This window comes from Rhopalosiphum padi, chromosome 3, assembly GCF_020882245.1.
Source record: "Rhopalosiphum padi isolate XX-2018 chromosome 3, ASM2088224v1, whole genome shotgun sequence".
Lineage (NCBI taxonomy): Eukaryota > Metazoa > Arthropoda > Insecta > Hemiptera > Aphididae > Rhopalosiphum > Rhopalosiphum padi.
The window spans coordinates 22,468,882-22,486,991 of record NC_083599.1 but is presented as its reverse complement, the minus strand read 5'-3'; the positions used below and the strand labels follow the sequence as shown (position 1 = coordinate 22,486,991).

The window sequence follows — 18,110 nt, the reverse complement described above, 5'->3', positions numbered from 1 at the left end:
TATACGTATAATGTATCTGGTTTTGGGAACCAAGGTGAGAAATTCATATACTAGAATACTAGATAATAGTTAATAAAACGAACACACCAAACTGACATCATTTACAAGGCATATACAATTGGCCGACGCCGACCCAACATTACATCTGCCAGGAAATATTGTTATGCTCATAGGAGCTGAACTGTTTTATTACATTCTATAAGATGGCAAACATTTTGGACCAAAGGGTACCCCTATACTACAGAATTCAAGATTTGGTTGGATTATCGCCGGTCGCAGTATAACAACATCGCGAAAACTGATCCCACACAGATCACAACAAATGTACTATTATTAGTTATTAGCAACTTGAGAAACAAATTGAAAATTTCTGAAAGATTGAAGAAGTATACCTAGAGTGAAAATTTTGTCAAAGGAAGATCAACTCTGCGAAGAACACTTTCTTAAAGTATTTAATCGAAATTAAAATGGACGTTATGTTGTACGATTGCCATTTAAGGAGACTCCGCACTCAGCGAAAAACTCGTATGATGTTGCTGTACGAAGACTCGCTCAGGTGGAGAGCCGGAGAGGTCTCTTCACCAAAGTCCATCCGTGTATAATTATACAACTAATAATTCTTGTCTGACTAACAGAAGCATATAGAACTTGTTTACTTGTGCAATTCATTGAATACAGTTCTATTTGATGTCATATTCCTTATTTTTTAATACATCGCTTGAAAGAAAATGAAGTTCATACACTACATTATTTTTATTTAAATTTCTATCCGCCCTTGGAATTTTTATTATTCCAAACATCAATCATGTTCTAAAATTTTAAATACAAACATTTAAAAATATCATCAAAAAAATAAAATTGCATTTATAAAAAAAAATTATTAGAAAAATGTGATTGTATGTTTATGTAAAAAAAAATAAATGCAATTAGTTTATATGTTAGTATGTGGAGTATTAATGTTTATAGATTGTTTTTTCAGATTTTTCACAGAAAAAATATTTTTATTCTGTTGATTAACTAAATTGTTACAATTTATATTGGATTCTATCAAACTAGAAATGTTGAATCTACAACAAATCTATAACAAAAAAAGTTTTACCTTAAAAATGTAAATAAATTGATTTATACATTTTAATATGTCGAAAAAAACGTATTTATGATTAACTTGGAAATTATTCTTATTCAAGAAATTTTAATTATAGAGCAATAATATTAAGATGACAAAAAAAAAATAGCTAAGCCAAATATAATATCAAAAGAGGCGTTTCTGTAAAAAAAAAATTAACTAAGTATGCACTTACATATATACTATTGTGTACCTAAATACCCCTTATAGTTTACCACTGTATTTTATCTTTTACTGGTTGCAGTGTACTTATTATTTTGACGTAACATAACCACAATACTGAGCGTCATTATTTGACATATGTAAAAGCTGAGCGAATTGCTTTAATTTCTTGATTAGTATACGTTGTGCTTAATTTATTATTTAATATTTTTAAAAAAAATATTGTTATTCAACTTGATAGTTTACTGAGAATTTAAAATGCATTTTAATGTAGGTATAAGTATATAACTATAATCTCATATGCTTTATATTTTTTACATTATTATGCTATGAGTGACAGAGTGAATACTATTATAGTATTATAGTAGCTGGTACTCACTATAGTAAGAGAAACTTGAAATTGAATTTATCAGTTTTAAAAAATTTAATGTATTTATAATCAGCCCTGCCATTAGTGCGACTTTATAACTATTTTATTTTGTAAAAGTGAAATTTTACCAATTGAATCGAATGTACATAATTAATAAACGAAAAAGTCAAAACATCGGAATGGAGAATTTAAAATACTTTACTAGTTACCTTCAGAAGTATTAAAAAAAATTGTTACTTTTTAAAACTTTTGGGGAGACGTTATAAATACAATATATTTATATTGTTATATTGTTAATAAAAGCTGGTAGGTAATTAATTGTTATTTTGTTTTATCCATATTTACTCTAATAAGAATATGTTATTAAAAAAGTTAATAGTAGAAAATAAGTAGGTAGCATACGCTTCATCAAAAAAATAGTGGGAAATAAGATATGTATCGATAGAAAAAAAATATATATTCATTAATTATTATTTTTATCATTCGATAATTGTTATGTTATGTAAACTCTGTAACTACAATAATGTTAGGTAAAACAAATTTCCATTGTATTTTATTTATATTGTAAAATAGTTATAGACAATGTTGTTATAACTAAAAAAAAAATCTAGGTCTGTTACCAAAGAAATATAATCATGAGTATAAATAAAGAAATTTTAGAATACTTCAAAAGTTTAAAGCTGGGCAAATGGGCGATAGATAGTGGGCCAATTAAGGTCACCTTTTATATAAAAAATAAATTAATAAATATAACCAAAAATTATTTAGAGTACCTGTATTCAATGAAAATAAAAATAGATGGCAAGTACTTATTAAAGTTTTAATGTTTTATTCAATAAAATGTCAATAGTTAACTTTTTTTAGAAGAAGAAACTAATGGTATCATTAATTTCTGAAGAAAACAATATGTAAGACGCCTAATATTTAAACAATTAATAAAAATATAAATAAATAATGTTTATGTCGTCTTTGCTGACTGTAGTTAGAATCCTTTATTTCAAATCATCATTTCATCATATCTAGAATAAAAAATATATAACATTGTTTAATAAAGCCTCGGGGCATTAATAATAATAATAATAAAAAAAATATATAGTGATTATTTCTAATTATTACCTAGGTTTATGCAGCCACTTCCATCAGTATTGAAATAAGCTTCAATGGTTCTGAAAAAAGTAAGATTTTGTTAAAACATGTTGTATTCTGGATAAATTATTAAATGTTTAAAAAATTTAAATTCTTAAAACTTTGCACAACAGCATTCAATAAATCTGTATAATGCACCATTAGATCACATATACTACTGGCTGCCATCTCCGTTAGTTAATAATTACAAATAATGAGATCAATGATTAGTAAGTGTAAAAAAATTAAATAGTAAAAATACTAATTACAATTATATGTTTTAATTGTCTAAGTGTTGAAATGGGTGGACTGATCGAAAATTTTACTTTAGTTAAATACGCCGTTAGGTGTATTAATGCTTGAACAAAAAGTATTTACATACATTGCTTAATCTTGTTCTCTTTCGAATCCATTCACAGATACCACAGATACAACTAGACAAATGAGGTCCTTTTTTGGCATATACTGCACTGATAGTGGTCGCCCTTATTTTAAATATTTATCACTGGTAGTAGACTCTGAATCTCAGCCATTTACAATCAGGATTCTGGTAACGATGGACTCTAAAACGTAACAGAAAAACAAAAAATCATAAATAATTTATTGGTAAGTATAGTATCTTCAAATTACTCTTATAGGCTTGTACATCAACAATTTTTGTGTCATTTACAAGAGGAAATGATCTGCACTCTGCGATGATAACTTACCAAATGACAAAGAAATATTCCTTGATTTTTACATTTTATACGTTATACCGCAAACATATTTGCATTACTTAAATAATTCATAAAAATTTAAAAAACACGACACTCGTATCACAAACGCAATATCAATTATCAGCAAACCTCTTATCAATTGTTATCCCGGTATCATCGCAAATCATTGATAATATTATTATCAAGATTTAATTTATAAAAATTAAAAACCGAATCTCGAAATGTTTAAAAAACATAAATTAATAATTATTAATTTCTCGGTAAGTATCGATATTTCGACCTATATTCCGTCCCACCTTCACAAAACTTCCATACCCAAATACTTCCAAGGTATTCATTTCTGAAAAAAACTGATCAAAGGCTTCAGTTCTACATAATTGATGTTTTAAATTGCAAAGTATCGCAAGGAAAACGACCCTTATGTCCCGGGAAATATAGAAATAAGCCATAACCGCTCTGAGTCTAAAACTTGATTTACTACGAATTTCTAAAGGCGAGCACTTACCAATTTACCATACAATATTATAATCATAAAGTCATAACATTAAGAGGACACTACGACTACACTCGCATGTGTTGTATCCGTCATACACATGTAAAACATAGCAAAAGCGCCAAAAGCTGTTGGTATACGAGAAGTTATTGGACTGGGAAGTGAATGTTTTATGTTTATGTTATTAGGTACATGTTTAACATAATCAATGGTGTAACAACAATTCTTAAGAACAAAATTAGTAAGTTCCAATAGTTTCATCAATATTTGTATTTAATATAATATATAGGTAATTTGTTTTCTATTTGCTCTACTTTATTATTATTTCCTTCACAAGCTTAACTTGTTGTTGTAAAATTTAAACAATTCCCTTAGTATTGAATCATTGAAATATATCATTATAAATAGAAATTTTGTGTTGAATATTTATGATTTATTAAAGGTGGGTATGAAAACAAATTGTTTTAAATTATTGTTATTGTCAGCAATATTATAAAAAGACTGACTATTGTTGAAAATCATTTCTTTTCAAATTTCAATAGCACACAATACACAAATAACCTCACAGTAATTGTTTATTTAATTTTAATTTTCTGAATAAACATGATTTGTTGTTGTGATTGTGGTTGAATAATATTAATTGTATTTACCTTTTTAAATTAGAGATGGCACTTCTAGATCTGAAAGAAAAAATACAAAAAGGATTATCAGAGAACCTGTTTAATAACTAAAGAGAAACGATGCTCTATTAATGTTTTTGTAGAGGACTGGTCTCCGAAATCATGACTATGATCAACAATAAATTGGACCTTATCCCTGAGTATGTTGTAAATACTGTGCATATTGTAATTAATTAAAGTTAAATTTTCTATTTGTCTGCTTACAAAAAATAATTCAACTTGAAAACTAATTGTACCTACTTATCATTGTACGAGGTCTGTAATTTTTAATGTTGCAATGTTGTTCTTTTCATTATTAAATTATGTAATTTATTAAGTTTATTGTTATTGAATTATTTTATTTATAAAATGTATTATTATTCAATTATATTATTTATTAAGTTTATTATTATTAGTTTATAATTACTAGTAAAAAATTATACTTTTTTTTCAAAAATATAATAGTTTTGAGAAAAGACCGGAATTATATGCACTAAAATTGTGGCAAATATGCAAAGCAAAAAGTTCAAAATATGCGCTAATATGCACAAATAATTGAAAAATAATATGCTTAAATATGCATCATAAATTTATATAACTTTAAACAGCTACAAACATTAGAACAAATAAACCAAATAAAATATAACAACATTTCAGTGTAACCAATAAATTAATATTATTTTTATTTTTTTTAATCAACACGGTGTCAAACTAGATAAAATTTTATACCGTGTTGACAGTAATTTTTCTTCCTAGTATGGCAGTATTTAAAAATTCCAATTTTCAATCTAAAAACATGAAATAATTTGATTATTTACTAAGATTGTAAAAAATATATACAAAATTAAATTTGGTCTATGGAATCAGTTGGGTCTGAATTGCCCACATTTTAAACGCTCGTATAAGTGCATACACTCAGTATGAACAAGCAAATGCATAAAATTCCGGTCTCTAGTTATGAGATAAATTGTAGAATTAATATTCGAACGTACCTATTGCATTGTTTTTAAAATATGATTTAAAAATTAAAAATGTATGTTATTTTTATTAAAATTAAACTTCTAATGTTAATTAAAAAAACTGTATTTAAGTATTTTTAGATCTATTGGTTGCAGTATGAGCTATTTATAAGAAACTTTGTTTTAAATTTTCAATTGTTAACTATGAAAAAAAGTGGGTAAGTGGGTGTTGCTTTGCTGTACAATATGTTAAAATTGAGTTACTGTCATTAATGTAATGGGTGGTGTGACATTTTAATTCAATGAAATAAAATCATTGTACATGAAAAAACGTTTCTGAGCAAAGATGGTCTGTTAGCCTATATTATTACTAACTACTAAGTATGTTCAATGGTATTATTGTGAATAAAGTAATTCATTTTACTATTAGGCATCGGTACAGCAGTAGATTAATTTCATTTCTTCCAAAAAAAAAAAATATATTTAAAATGACATTATGTGTATAAAATATAATATAATCTAAAATTTGCATAATATGACCGCAAATAATATTTTTAAATTACAATAAAATTAAATTATTATTCTTTTTTGTTTAAATAAGTAATTTTGTCCGAATTTGAACTTAAAATGTGTATATCAAATAATTGTCTTTGTACATATTTAGATTTTATGGTTTTAATAATTCAATATGAGCTACTCATAAAAAATCTTGCATAAAATGTTCAAAACTTAGATACAAGAAAGACAATTTTTAAGAACTTTTAACTACAAAATAGTTTGCTATTTCTTATGATTTTGATAAATTCCAAAATATAAACTTCTAATACTTATAAAAAAAAAATTGTGCCAATGGATCTTTAATATTTCTTAACTGCTATTATAACAGCATTGAGAATCCTTAAATTAAATTTTTAAGCTTTGTTATACAATATAAAAACGTTTTATTGACATTTGTAATCTGTGTCTTGTTTATATTTCAATAATATAAGTGATCATATGCTTAATTAATTTAATCAGGCTGTCTAAACTTTTCTATCACAATATAAGGGGTTTATATAGTCAAATTCTATACATTTTAATAATTTTTTATGTATAAAATATTGAATGATTCTTCTATTCTGCTATTTCTATGATACAATTTATTTTATATATTATTTTATTCATACAGTACACTTCAAATAGTGAATGTATTAAGTATTTTATTGCATTGGTATACTACAGTTAAAGGTATTTTGTATAGGCAACCCTACCACACATTCAATATTTTTGCAATTTCCCATTTTCCTCATTAACTATTACATACATAAAAATTGTCTACTCATTCATAACTGTTCAACTGTCCAAATTCTGGTATTATTTTTTATGAATTTTTGTCCAAAAACTCGATTTTTTAATTTTTATTATTACGTTTTTCAAAAATCTAACTCAAAAACTAAATACTTTAATACTGCAGGCACCATCTAAATAAAACCTTCAAGGATCAACGCAATCGCGTCCCTTGACGATTTTCCTATTAGTGAAAGTTTTTTAACTCAATTATTTATATAGTAAGTGGTTTTTTGGGGGAAAATACGTTTGGGCGCATTTACCCAAAACAGAGCACTTTAGGGCGTAAATCCATAACACGGTTGGGCGTAATATTTCCCTTTATAATAGTACCTCGGAGATTTCAAGACGAATATTTAAAGGAGTTAGTATTTCAAGCTGAGTCTCAAAATCATGTACCTATGATTTGTTAGAAGAACGAGTTTTAAAATGACAAATTTTAGAAAAGCTATGTCTTAAAACTTAAAATATAAAACTTTTAGAAATATTTATTTTATTTACTTACAGCATGTCTATATATTCAACATTACTTAAGACAATTTCTCCAATGAATCTGGTTTCGAAATAAATAATTATATTTTTCAATTAAGAAAGTTATCAATACCTACCCTGAACCGGTATAATAATACTGAAAGCAACAACAAACTTATGATTTAGAAAATGAATACATACAATTGAGAAAAAAGTTAAATTGTATTGACAATAATATTAGTAACAACAGTTACATAGTGTATAAGATACAGTATTTTATTTCAATTTCAATTTTTCAAAATTGTAACTGTAAATATAGGTCCTATATCAACTAGCATCAAAGAACTTTTAGATTGTAAAAATTACGGCTTGGTAAAATTTGTAAATTAAAAAAAAAAATGTTTAAGAAATACATTCGCAAACGATAAAATATGTTTATCATCATACAATATTCAATATAAAGAAAACAATTACACTAATACCTACTTATTATACGTACAAATTACAATATACCTTGAATACCTTTTCAAAAGCGTAGACATTCTTGATTTCGTAGCGTGTAGCGTGTTTCATAATTATCTATTATGAATACTTATTACTTATTAGTACTGTATATTTGCATCAAATGATTAAATTTTAGGAAGGCGGTAAAACAGTAAGTATAATATTATCTTATATAAACGTCATTTACAACTTTTAAATGATTTATTTAAATTCTATTAGTCTATTACATAATATTTTCGAATCTAGGTAAAATTGTCCAAAACCAAAAATGTCCATGGTAAAATTGTCCAAAATAAACTAAGTAAAAGACCTCGTTAAAAATACTTACAACATTGATTATAATAATATTAAAAAAAAAATAAACAATTATTTCATTATTGCGGTAGTCACTAGTCAGATATGAAAAGTGTATTTATACAACATTGATTATAATATTTAAAAAAATAATTAATAATTCTTTCGTTATTGAATATAAAATATAAATACAAAAATTGATTATAAAAATGTCCAAATAATAGTTAATAATTAATAATCCTTTCGTTAATGAATATAAAAATTAATAAAAAAATTAATTATAAAAATGTCCAAAAAAAAACCCATATAATTGTTGCCTAATTAAAATTTATGAATGTCAACGATATACATTTTAAAAAGTTTTCTATACTTCTTTCTTTATTATTATACTCTTCGCAAATTTTTTAAAACTTTTCTTGCATATTAATATACATTTTTCTTTTTTTGCCGGAGGTTGTCCTATATCTCTTTGCCCAATTTTAACTAAATTTTACCATGAACATTCTTGGTTTCGGACATTTTCACCTAGGACATTCTTGCTTTCGGACATTTTCACCTCGGATATTCTTGATTTCGAACATTTTTACTAAGGACATTATTGGTTTCGGACAAAATTTCTGGATATTTTTACCGTGGACATTTTTTCCTCGGACATTTTTGTATAATACCAATATTGACATAGATGATAGGTAACATAGATTTGTTCACGTTTGGCAATTACGGCATAAGCATAGAAAATAGTTTATTTAGAAGTAGTTTTTCATATAATCACATCAAGAATAAATCTATTTAGTATTAAGATTAACCCTTTGTTTAGTATTAAGAATTTAGTATGTAAGCTATTTCATTGTATAATACGATGCAGTCAGTCGATCACTCGATCGTAAGCCATAATTCGTTTTACTTCAACAGTAAAACATAATTCTTCATAAAGTAAATCTTTATCGACTATTCGACTAAATCAGTAAAAACTACGTTAATATTTGATTTTCTTTCCACAAGAAGAAGCAACTATCAAACAATAAAACAACCAAACCAGACCTAACTGAAACGAAATATAGCAGTGTTGAATATGAACAATTGTTCATATTATAATTGATGACATTTTAATTTAAATCATCAAAATTAAGGGGCCCCGCTACTGCCGTCAATCTTAGCTCAAAAGACCTTAAGTTTTGACAAAATTAAAGTTAGTTTACGATGTCTAATTTTGATTCTGAAAAAAAAAATTTGAATTCAGCAGAAAATTGTCTATAGATTGTACAGAATACTTTGTAAAAATTAAATCTTATACCATAATGAAATGTAATTAAAAATTTTAAAATATGATTTTTTTCAAATCATAATTAAAATTAAAAACGGAAAGTGTTTCGTCGATCTACAGACATTTTTTTGCTGAATTCAAATATTTTTTCAGAGTCAAAATCTGACAACGTTTACACCTCGAAAATTATTATAATTAAATGTATTTTATTGTGCATGTATAATACAATACTAATATATAAGTCTCAACATTTACTAACGCTGGACAATAGGTATAACAAATTACAAACTGATATATGTAATACGTAAATATTATGTTTTCTATTCAAAACTTTTGTTTTCGTCCGTTTTTGTATGAGATTTATTCCACACAGGAGAACGAAAAATGGTGAAATTTAAAGTTTATCAATAAAGAATTTTATGGAGATTCCATTTAAATGGTCAATGTAACGAATTGTCCAGTAATTAAATAGATAGCTTTCAAAAATCATAAAAAAACCAAAAAACAATACAGGTTGCTTTATTTATTATCATATATTATAACTTAAAATGGTTTAATAATTCATAATTAATAATAATTTTATAATATAAATATAATTTTACTTTTTACGTTTTCAAACTTTCTAAGTACCTACCTAGTTTTTTATAATTAAATAATAAGTTCACTACCCTGTACAGTGTACAGTATACAAATTACAGATCTAAACAGTTCTCCTTAAATGTGGTTTTCATAAGTCGTTTATAGTTGTTGGATACAACTTGTTTGCGTATTATGTAGATTTTATTTTATAATTTATATCTTTAACAGTGTAATTATTTCTAGGTACAATGTTTCGACAAATAATTGAAATAATTTCAAAAACCAAGTTAAACTTATGCTATCTACAATATTCACATTCAAACCTTCATAACTCAAATCATGTATGTTCTTTATAGTTAAAAGTTTTAATTTTCCTATAATATTGTATTACTCATTTTAATTTACCTATTTTACATCTGAAACAACTTAACAGATAGATACACAGAAAAGATAATTATTTATATTATAAAGTTACAGTCAGCCAGTCAAGTGTGGTTAATGGTATTCGAATTACTAAAACATAATAAAAAAAAAGCTTATATGTTTATAATGTTATTTTTTTACTTTTCTCCATTTGCGTTGATAATAATAAATAACAAAATATATACATTTTAGGTACACAACTATAGTCGGATGTTTACTATAATAATATTGATTGGTTACATTGAATTTTAATATAATATTGAACTATTGATACAATTTTCAAAATAATTTAATTAATATAATTGTTTTTTTTTTCAATTATTTTAGTCAGCAAGATACAGTAACTGATGTAGCCATGTAAAAAAATGTTGCAAATATCAGCGACAAGTCACCGAATTAAGTGTTCGATATGCGTACGCGCGACGCAACTTCTTACATATTTATCCACAAATAAATTAGGTTGTCCATTGTGCCTGTGGATAATTATGCCAGGAGTTGCAATGCGCATGCACACACCGAACACACGTAATTCGGAGACTCGTCGCTATATCGCAACAAAATAATACACTGTGGTCTGCGACTACATCCATAGTATACGATCTAGGGTTTTATGCGAATAATATTAAACTATACTATATAAAATAAATAATACATAATCATATAAAATATTAAAATTTAATTATACATTTTTTTTATTAATATTATACGTATCCAGCACGACGGTAGTGGTAAGCTATCACAAAAAAAATAGCGTAGTAACCACTAACGGGTAGTAACAGGAAACCGAGGGACCATTGAAAAACCACGCTAAATTGTGTTAATCCATCGTCCAGCTCTACGTGGCAAATGACTGAACATATAAAGTCGTACAAGGTATCAATCGATCAGAAATGTTGTGCAGATTGGAACAGAGCCAATAGAGGAACTCGCGAGCATATTGGTTAAACGGCCTAAACATTATAATCAAAAATGTTCAAGGCGTGCACAGAACATTTTTGCTGGGGGTGCAATAAATATACTAAAAAACAGATTTAACATTTTATAGACTTCTAGTTAACTACGGCTGCTGCGGCCTGCGAATAGACTGTAGTACTGTATATGTATATGTTATTGACAATCGAAGTAGTACCTATCGTCATTATCTTAATTACGTCGTATTAAATCGATATATATATATAATTATATTATTAGATTTAAAATTCCTATAGGTACTTCATATAACAACATATTATAGCAATGATAAAGTAGATGGATATTATAATAGATTATGGAACAAAAATGTATGTACTAAAGTATTAATTAGTACATTTTTATTTTTATACAAAAAACGTGCATTTTTATGCAAAATAAAACTTTCTTTAAATTAATCTACATCTCTTGATTTGATTTTGTAGCTTGTTTAGGATTTAGAAAACGCCATAAAAAGATGCAATAACGCGGAAATTCGGTATTTACTAATGATTAAACCTATACTAAATGTGAGATTTTAATAAAAACAGCTATGAAAAACATTTAAACATTTATAAGTTATTATTTTTTTTTTAATCACAGAAATGCAGAATTAAGCTATACTATACTAATACGTTTTAAAATTTTTTGTTTGTTTTGGTCATGATGGTAATAAATAGTAATATCATTGATTTCATAATACATAAAAAATGATTTAATGAAGTATAGTCATTAGTTTTTGTACACACACGACACACAATATTCATGTTTACAGCCCCCCAGTATACTACTTTTCTTTCTAATGTTACCGCACCGCCCACACTATGAGCAGTCTATTTACCATTAAACCGTGTACACGTAGCCGTCTTAGTGGAGATTATATAATATTCCTAATCGTGTGATGTGAACACGACAGACGGCAATGCACTATGCAGTATGCACATCAATTTGTTAACACGGAATACAAAAACGTTATTATAATTACATTTTTGAATATTTCACAATTTAACGTTTATATTTACATCAAAATTAAATTTAAAAATCAATATTAATAAATATTTGTACAAGAGTTACATGAAAGTCGTAAACTAAAGGTAATAGCGGACATTTAATAATAACCGTCATATATATTACTAATAAATACATTGTAAATTAAATACCACGTCACTTTGTACTTGCTTTTTCTGAATAATTAATTGAAAATTTAGTAATTTATTTATATTACACTTATAATGTGTATGACATTATTGTGACACGGGTAGTTGTCATTGAAAACGACATGAATTTGAAATTTGAAATTTTGAAAAATCCAAAAATTTTCCAAAAACCAAAATCTCAAAAATTTTGGATTTGAAATTTGAAACTTTCAAAATGTCAACATTTTGAAAACTAAAGAGCTTGTACTCTATTATTATGATTATTTAATATGTGGGCCGTTCCCGGTGGTACTGCAATACCGGGTCAACCCGCGGTGGAGCAGGAGCAAGCCCCAAAATCTCCACCAAAGTTTGAAAAAATTAGTTTAACATTTGAACCTTTCAATGAAAGGTGTATCAGATGTTAAGCTGATAAGAACAGATACTACACTTTGATCTTAGCCGATAGGCCGAGAAGCGATACATTTCAAACATCATTAAAGTATCTTAAAGACAAACGTGATTCTAAAACGATTGCAGTTTTAAATTTTGACGTTTTCGAAAAAGCGAAAATATCGATTTTCCAAAAAACGGATTTTGAAAAATGGCTGTACATGTCAATAATGTATTCAACCACACCTTGCCTGTATTCGATAATTAATTTTAAATACATTATTTCATAGATTAATTGTCGATAATTCGATGATACAAATGGTACAGCTCAAATGCGCTATCTATCGTCAATGAAAAACGACGTACATACCAAATACGGAACCGCTTCTTTTGCTGATGACGACGCGCGGCGCATCGATTCGGATCGTGTATCGTTAGCGCCCTCTTGTTGTCCTTTTAAAAATAATTTTTACAATAAAGAGATGGCCTTTACCAATCGATGATTAGTGGACTACTATAAAATATTCAGAAATCAGAAATTATTTAATAACTAACAATATTGCAAAATTATCGATTATAATTTTTATTAAAAATCGTATTTGTAATTATTAAAAAAAAAAAAAATCAAAAACAATTCTATTATTTTACATTAAAATATATGTATATTTTCATGTATACTTTTTTTGATATTTTAATTTTGAAGCTATTGGTTATTAATAATAATAATAACTTATTATAAATACATAAAATATATTGCATAAAACTCGCTTTAAAATTAAAATATCAAATAAAACAGGAGAACACGGATAATATTTTCACCTTTAAATTTGTAGTAATATTGAAATTATTTACACAAAATTGATTCTAGTGAACGCAATAATACTTTGTTATACGTTTGTATGACGGAGACAACAATTACGGGTATAGCCGACGGTAATCGGTCAGTCCGTTTTAAAAAAAGTTGGACAAAAAAACTGGATTCAGTTTTTATAGTTGGGTAAAAAGTCCGAGTACATTTTTAGTGTCGGACAATAAGTCCGAAATACAAAATATTCTGTATAATTAGGGCTGTAAATTTGTAGAAAAGTGCATTTCTTTTTGGTAATTGTGAAACGTAGCTTTGTTAGTACCTACATATTTTGAATTATGTAATATCAAATCCATTTATGAAACTTTTATTTTGCATTTCTTGATGTTTTTAATTTTTAATTTCATTTTTGCCTTTTAAGGTCATATTTTCCTTTTTTAAGTTCATTATTCAGTACTTATTTTAAATTAAATTTCGTTAATACGCTCGATTAGTATCTACGTTATACGCGTTATCAAATGTTATAAATTTTATCAAATGGATCGTTTTGGATCCAAACAAACTAAGATGCTTATTTAAAATGTATACAAAAATAAATTATTAAATTAATTTTGTTTGTTAAAACAACTTAAAACAGTTTAGAGCATTTTTTTTATTTTGCATTTTTCGTTTGTTAATAGATTTAGGTTCTAATATATTTTGTAAAACGTTAGGCGTCAGTTACGTCTTGATTGTGAATACGCGATACTTTACAGAAATTGAATAATTAACTATAAATAATTGGCTTTTTATAATATATTTATGCTTAATTAATATCTATTTTAAATTTTAAAGTTAACTGCATTTAACGTTTTTTGTCGTGTCGTATACTATTCGATATGATATCTATATAATTTATTTATTTAAATATATATTTATTTATAAAATGTCGTTTTTTTCCTAGATTCATTATAATAATGTGATATTATTATTATTATTAATAAATGATTAATAATAATAAATTTATATCAAACATTTTTAGGGGGGAATAATTATTTTTTTATAATTTCTATATAGGTATGTAAATAATTATATTTTAATTTCCATAACAACTAATATATTTAAACATTTTAAAAATTGTCTTTTTTTTACCGAATACCATTAACAAGTATATAGATAGTAACATTTTGTATTTACTTATGATTTTATTAATATATCAAATTAATAATTTTATTGTTGTAAAGTTTAACAAATAATGTTAAAAATTAAACATAATAACGCATAAAGTTTTTCCAGATACATTGTATAAAAGATGAAACATTTTTAAAAAATATTATCTATTTTAATACTTAAGTACTTCATTGTAAAAAGACATTAATTTATACAACTTTTAAATTTTCGATAAAACGATGAGTCAAACAAAATATTAAAAAATATATTATAATACAGTATGTGAATTAATTGGAAATAAAATAAATAAAAAAACTGAACAAAATACGCGTACCTATAGATGACACTTCTGAATCTGTTTTAAATACATTAACTATTAAATGGTAATGAACTTGAAATAATTTAATTCTACCTTGTCACCCTTGTGATATCGGCGTTCGTAATTCATACATTTAAATGTTTTGCGTACCGGTAGAGTGCAAAGTTGATTGTGTTGCATTACAGTTTGATAATATGAAGTAAATTCATTCTATAATATTAAACCCAACACACAATATTATTGGAACTGATGAACGCAGATTTTGTTACGTTCTCCAGAAGTCCACTTTAAAGACAGAGTACTAAGCATAATATAATATATGTGAGTGGACTATATTACAAACTGTGACTACGGACGTTATTTAACGCATGTAACCACCAGGATCACCAGTTGTACATAATAATATTCCGGCACACATTGTACACGGTCCGTGGATGGCATTGGTGGCGGTAAACAAAAAACCTGTGTCTGGCACGGTAAAGCTTTGAACTAGAGAGCACCACCACCAATACCACCCGCGTAATTGTTGTTGTTTCCGACGAAGTACGGACCGCCTCGTAAATAATATACGCAGTCCGTCGTACACGATAAATATAATTCCAGACGGATCCGCACAGCGGTGGCGGGACGTAATGTCGATCGGTATAGAAGATCGGCTAAGTGGAGAAATAAAACGTAAAATAATGCGCGAGTAAACGCTGATCGTCTCGAATTATAGTCAGAACGATGATTTTTCTCTTTCACGGGAGCGATAAAATAGAAACACTAATTAATCTAACTATTGTTTAGATAGACGTCAACAAATGATGGTCAACAAATATCTTATCGATATTTATATAATTATTGTCGTCCGTGTTTAAATCGTTTTCTGTTTCTCTAAAATTAATAATTTATTTAATCGATAAAATTATTGGTCGTAACTATTGATATTGATATGTTAATATCGCGGTTTGGTCGTAGTTTGTATATCCGCAGAAGAAGTGATCTGGAACGCGTTTTTTAATCGGTATCGACCGTGTAGCACTGTTCTTGTCTTCGATAGTGTACTTTTGAGAATTTTTCTACGGCGTTTAATGCGGACTTTATCCGCCTGGAGTGGTGAGAAGGCCTTGTCACGTATTTACGTTATTACGGTATAATGAATTCGACTAAATACAGTAATATTATAGTAGATTGTAGATTGAATATATTTTGGTCACAATGTACGTGCATTTCAAACGTAATGTCGACAATAGTAATAGTTCCATCGGAGTGTTTATCTAATTCATACCGATTTATCGGTAACAACAGTTACTGGTCGCTGAAAATGACATTGAAAGCAATTTATCATCAGAAACGTCGTCAGCGCAGTAAACACAAGCCAGGCACGAACGTATAGTATTATCATCGGTGCGCATTTATCGGACCTGTTCGACAGACAGATTTCAGGCGAAATCACATTAATAAGTACTTAATAGTAAGTACCGCGTTGAACAATATTGTGCTGCACAGTACGCTCCGACTTGGACGTAGACCACCCCGCGAGTTAGCGTCGTCGGTACACACAATATCGTAATGTAAGCGATGGACCGTTTCAGCGCGCCCGCGAGATTTTGACTACGAGTACACGTCGTTTGTCGTTCGCGTCCGCGCGTCGGGCGTTTCATCAGACGGCCGACAGATGTCGTGCGCGGGCACGGTCGCTTGCGGACGCGGTTTCGAAGCGGTCGTCGAGCGTTTCGGGCGAGTCGAATCCACCGGGTGCGGCGGTCGGCCGTCACGACAAAGTAAAAAGCTTGCACTGTTTGCGGTCCGGACTCGCGCCGGCCCGAACGACTTTCGTCCGCATCCGGGGCACCGGTGCGGTGTGAACACCAGCAAAGTGCACAATTTCGTGACCCGGCCGATTGTATATAGGGAACCGAACACATTTCCAGAAATATCTCCGGTTCCCCTTCAAATCGAAAAAATCTTTCGCCTTTTACTAAAGATTTCCGTTGGGGGGAGCACCCTAAGGAGTCTTCATTGGAAATGTAATTTTTAAAATTGCCTGACCTCTTCTGGTCGGGCTTCTTATATTATTTGAAATTATTTCATTCATGGCCTACGCGTATCATTATCGTTTTTGAAATGTGTTCAAGATCACGTTCATTATTGACGATGATATTAATTTTACGCTAATATTATAACGCGCATTCATATTTTATGTGAGCTACCGTTTCTGTACAGTGTACCTTACATTTTAATTACAATATAACAACTAGTAAATGTATAAAAGCGTTTAAGTGTGTACATCGGTCTCGTCGCATATTTATCGTGTATCTGCCCATTACCTACCGTAATGCGTAAAAAAAAAAACGATACAATACACTAAACGTTTCTCCAAGTTTTTATTTAGATTCTTCCCATTCTCTTATTTAAAATAATACATAGTATTTATTTATCTATTTTTTTTTTTTTATTATTGATAAGTGGTACAGAAGAAATATACATAAGTAGGTACCTAGTAGTAGTAGTAGTAGTACGTACAGAGTAACGATAGCTATCTACAATTACAAAGTTAACACTAAAATAATATAGTAAATAATTATGTTCATTCAATTCACCAGTTTTTCACGGTGAGTTATAGTATTAAAGATCATAGCATTAATACATTATCTCTAACTTATACGCAAGAGTAATTCAATAATATTGTTACAAAATTGTAACGACTAATAACTATATAAATAAATAAATATTACATACAATAAATCAAAACTCGATTAGTAAATTTAAACACGAAAATGACGGTAAACTTTTTATTAACAATATGCGATAACTATAACTACCACGGACGTATATTGTATATGCGACTGTGATAACTACGTAGTATTGGTTTTTGATTAAAATTAATTTAGTATATTTTTT

The 18,110-nt window shown here is 27.6% G+C and overlaps 1 long non-coding RNA gene, 1 other non-coding gene and 1 pseudogene across 2 annotated transcripts; 1 reads left to right on the top strand and 2 right to left on the bottom strand.

The window, feature by feature from the left end:
- Positions 1 to 2,464: 2,464 nt before the first annotated feature.
- On the bottom strand, positions 2,465 to 3,611 carry LOC132926469 (uncharacterized). Its single transcript, XR_009661450.1, has 4 exons — positions 3,491 to 3,611; positions 3,166 to 3,346; positions 2,775 to 2,824; positions 2,465 to 2,677 (listed from the first exon to the last, which is right to left on the bottom strand). It is a non-coding gene; the product is annotated as an uncharacterized LOC132926469 (long non-coding RNA).
- A 9,231-nt stretch (positions 3,612 to 12,842) lies between these two features.
- On the bottom strand, positions 12,843 to 13,037 carry LOC132928106 (U2 spliceosomal RNA). The gene has a single exon (XR_009661980.1). It is a non-coding gene; the product is annotated as a U2 spliceosomal RNA (small nuclear RNA).
- Positions 13,038 to 17,144: 4,107 nt separating this feature from the next.
- On the top strand, positions 17,145 to 17,274 carry LOC132928122 (U5 spliceosomal RNA; annotated as a pseudogene).
- Positions 17,275 to 18,110: the final 836 nt, after the last annotated feature.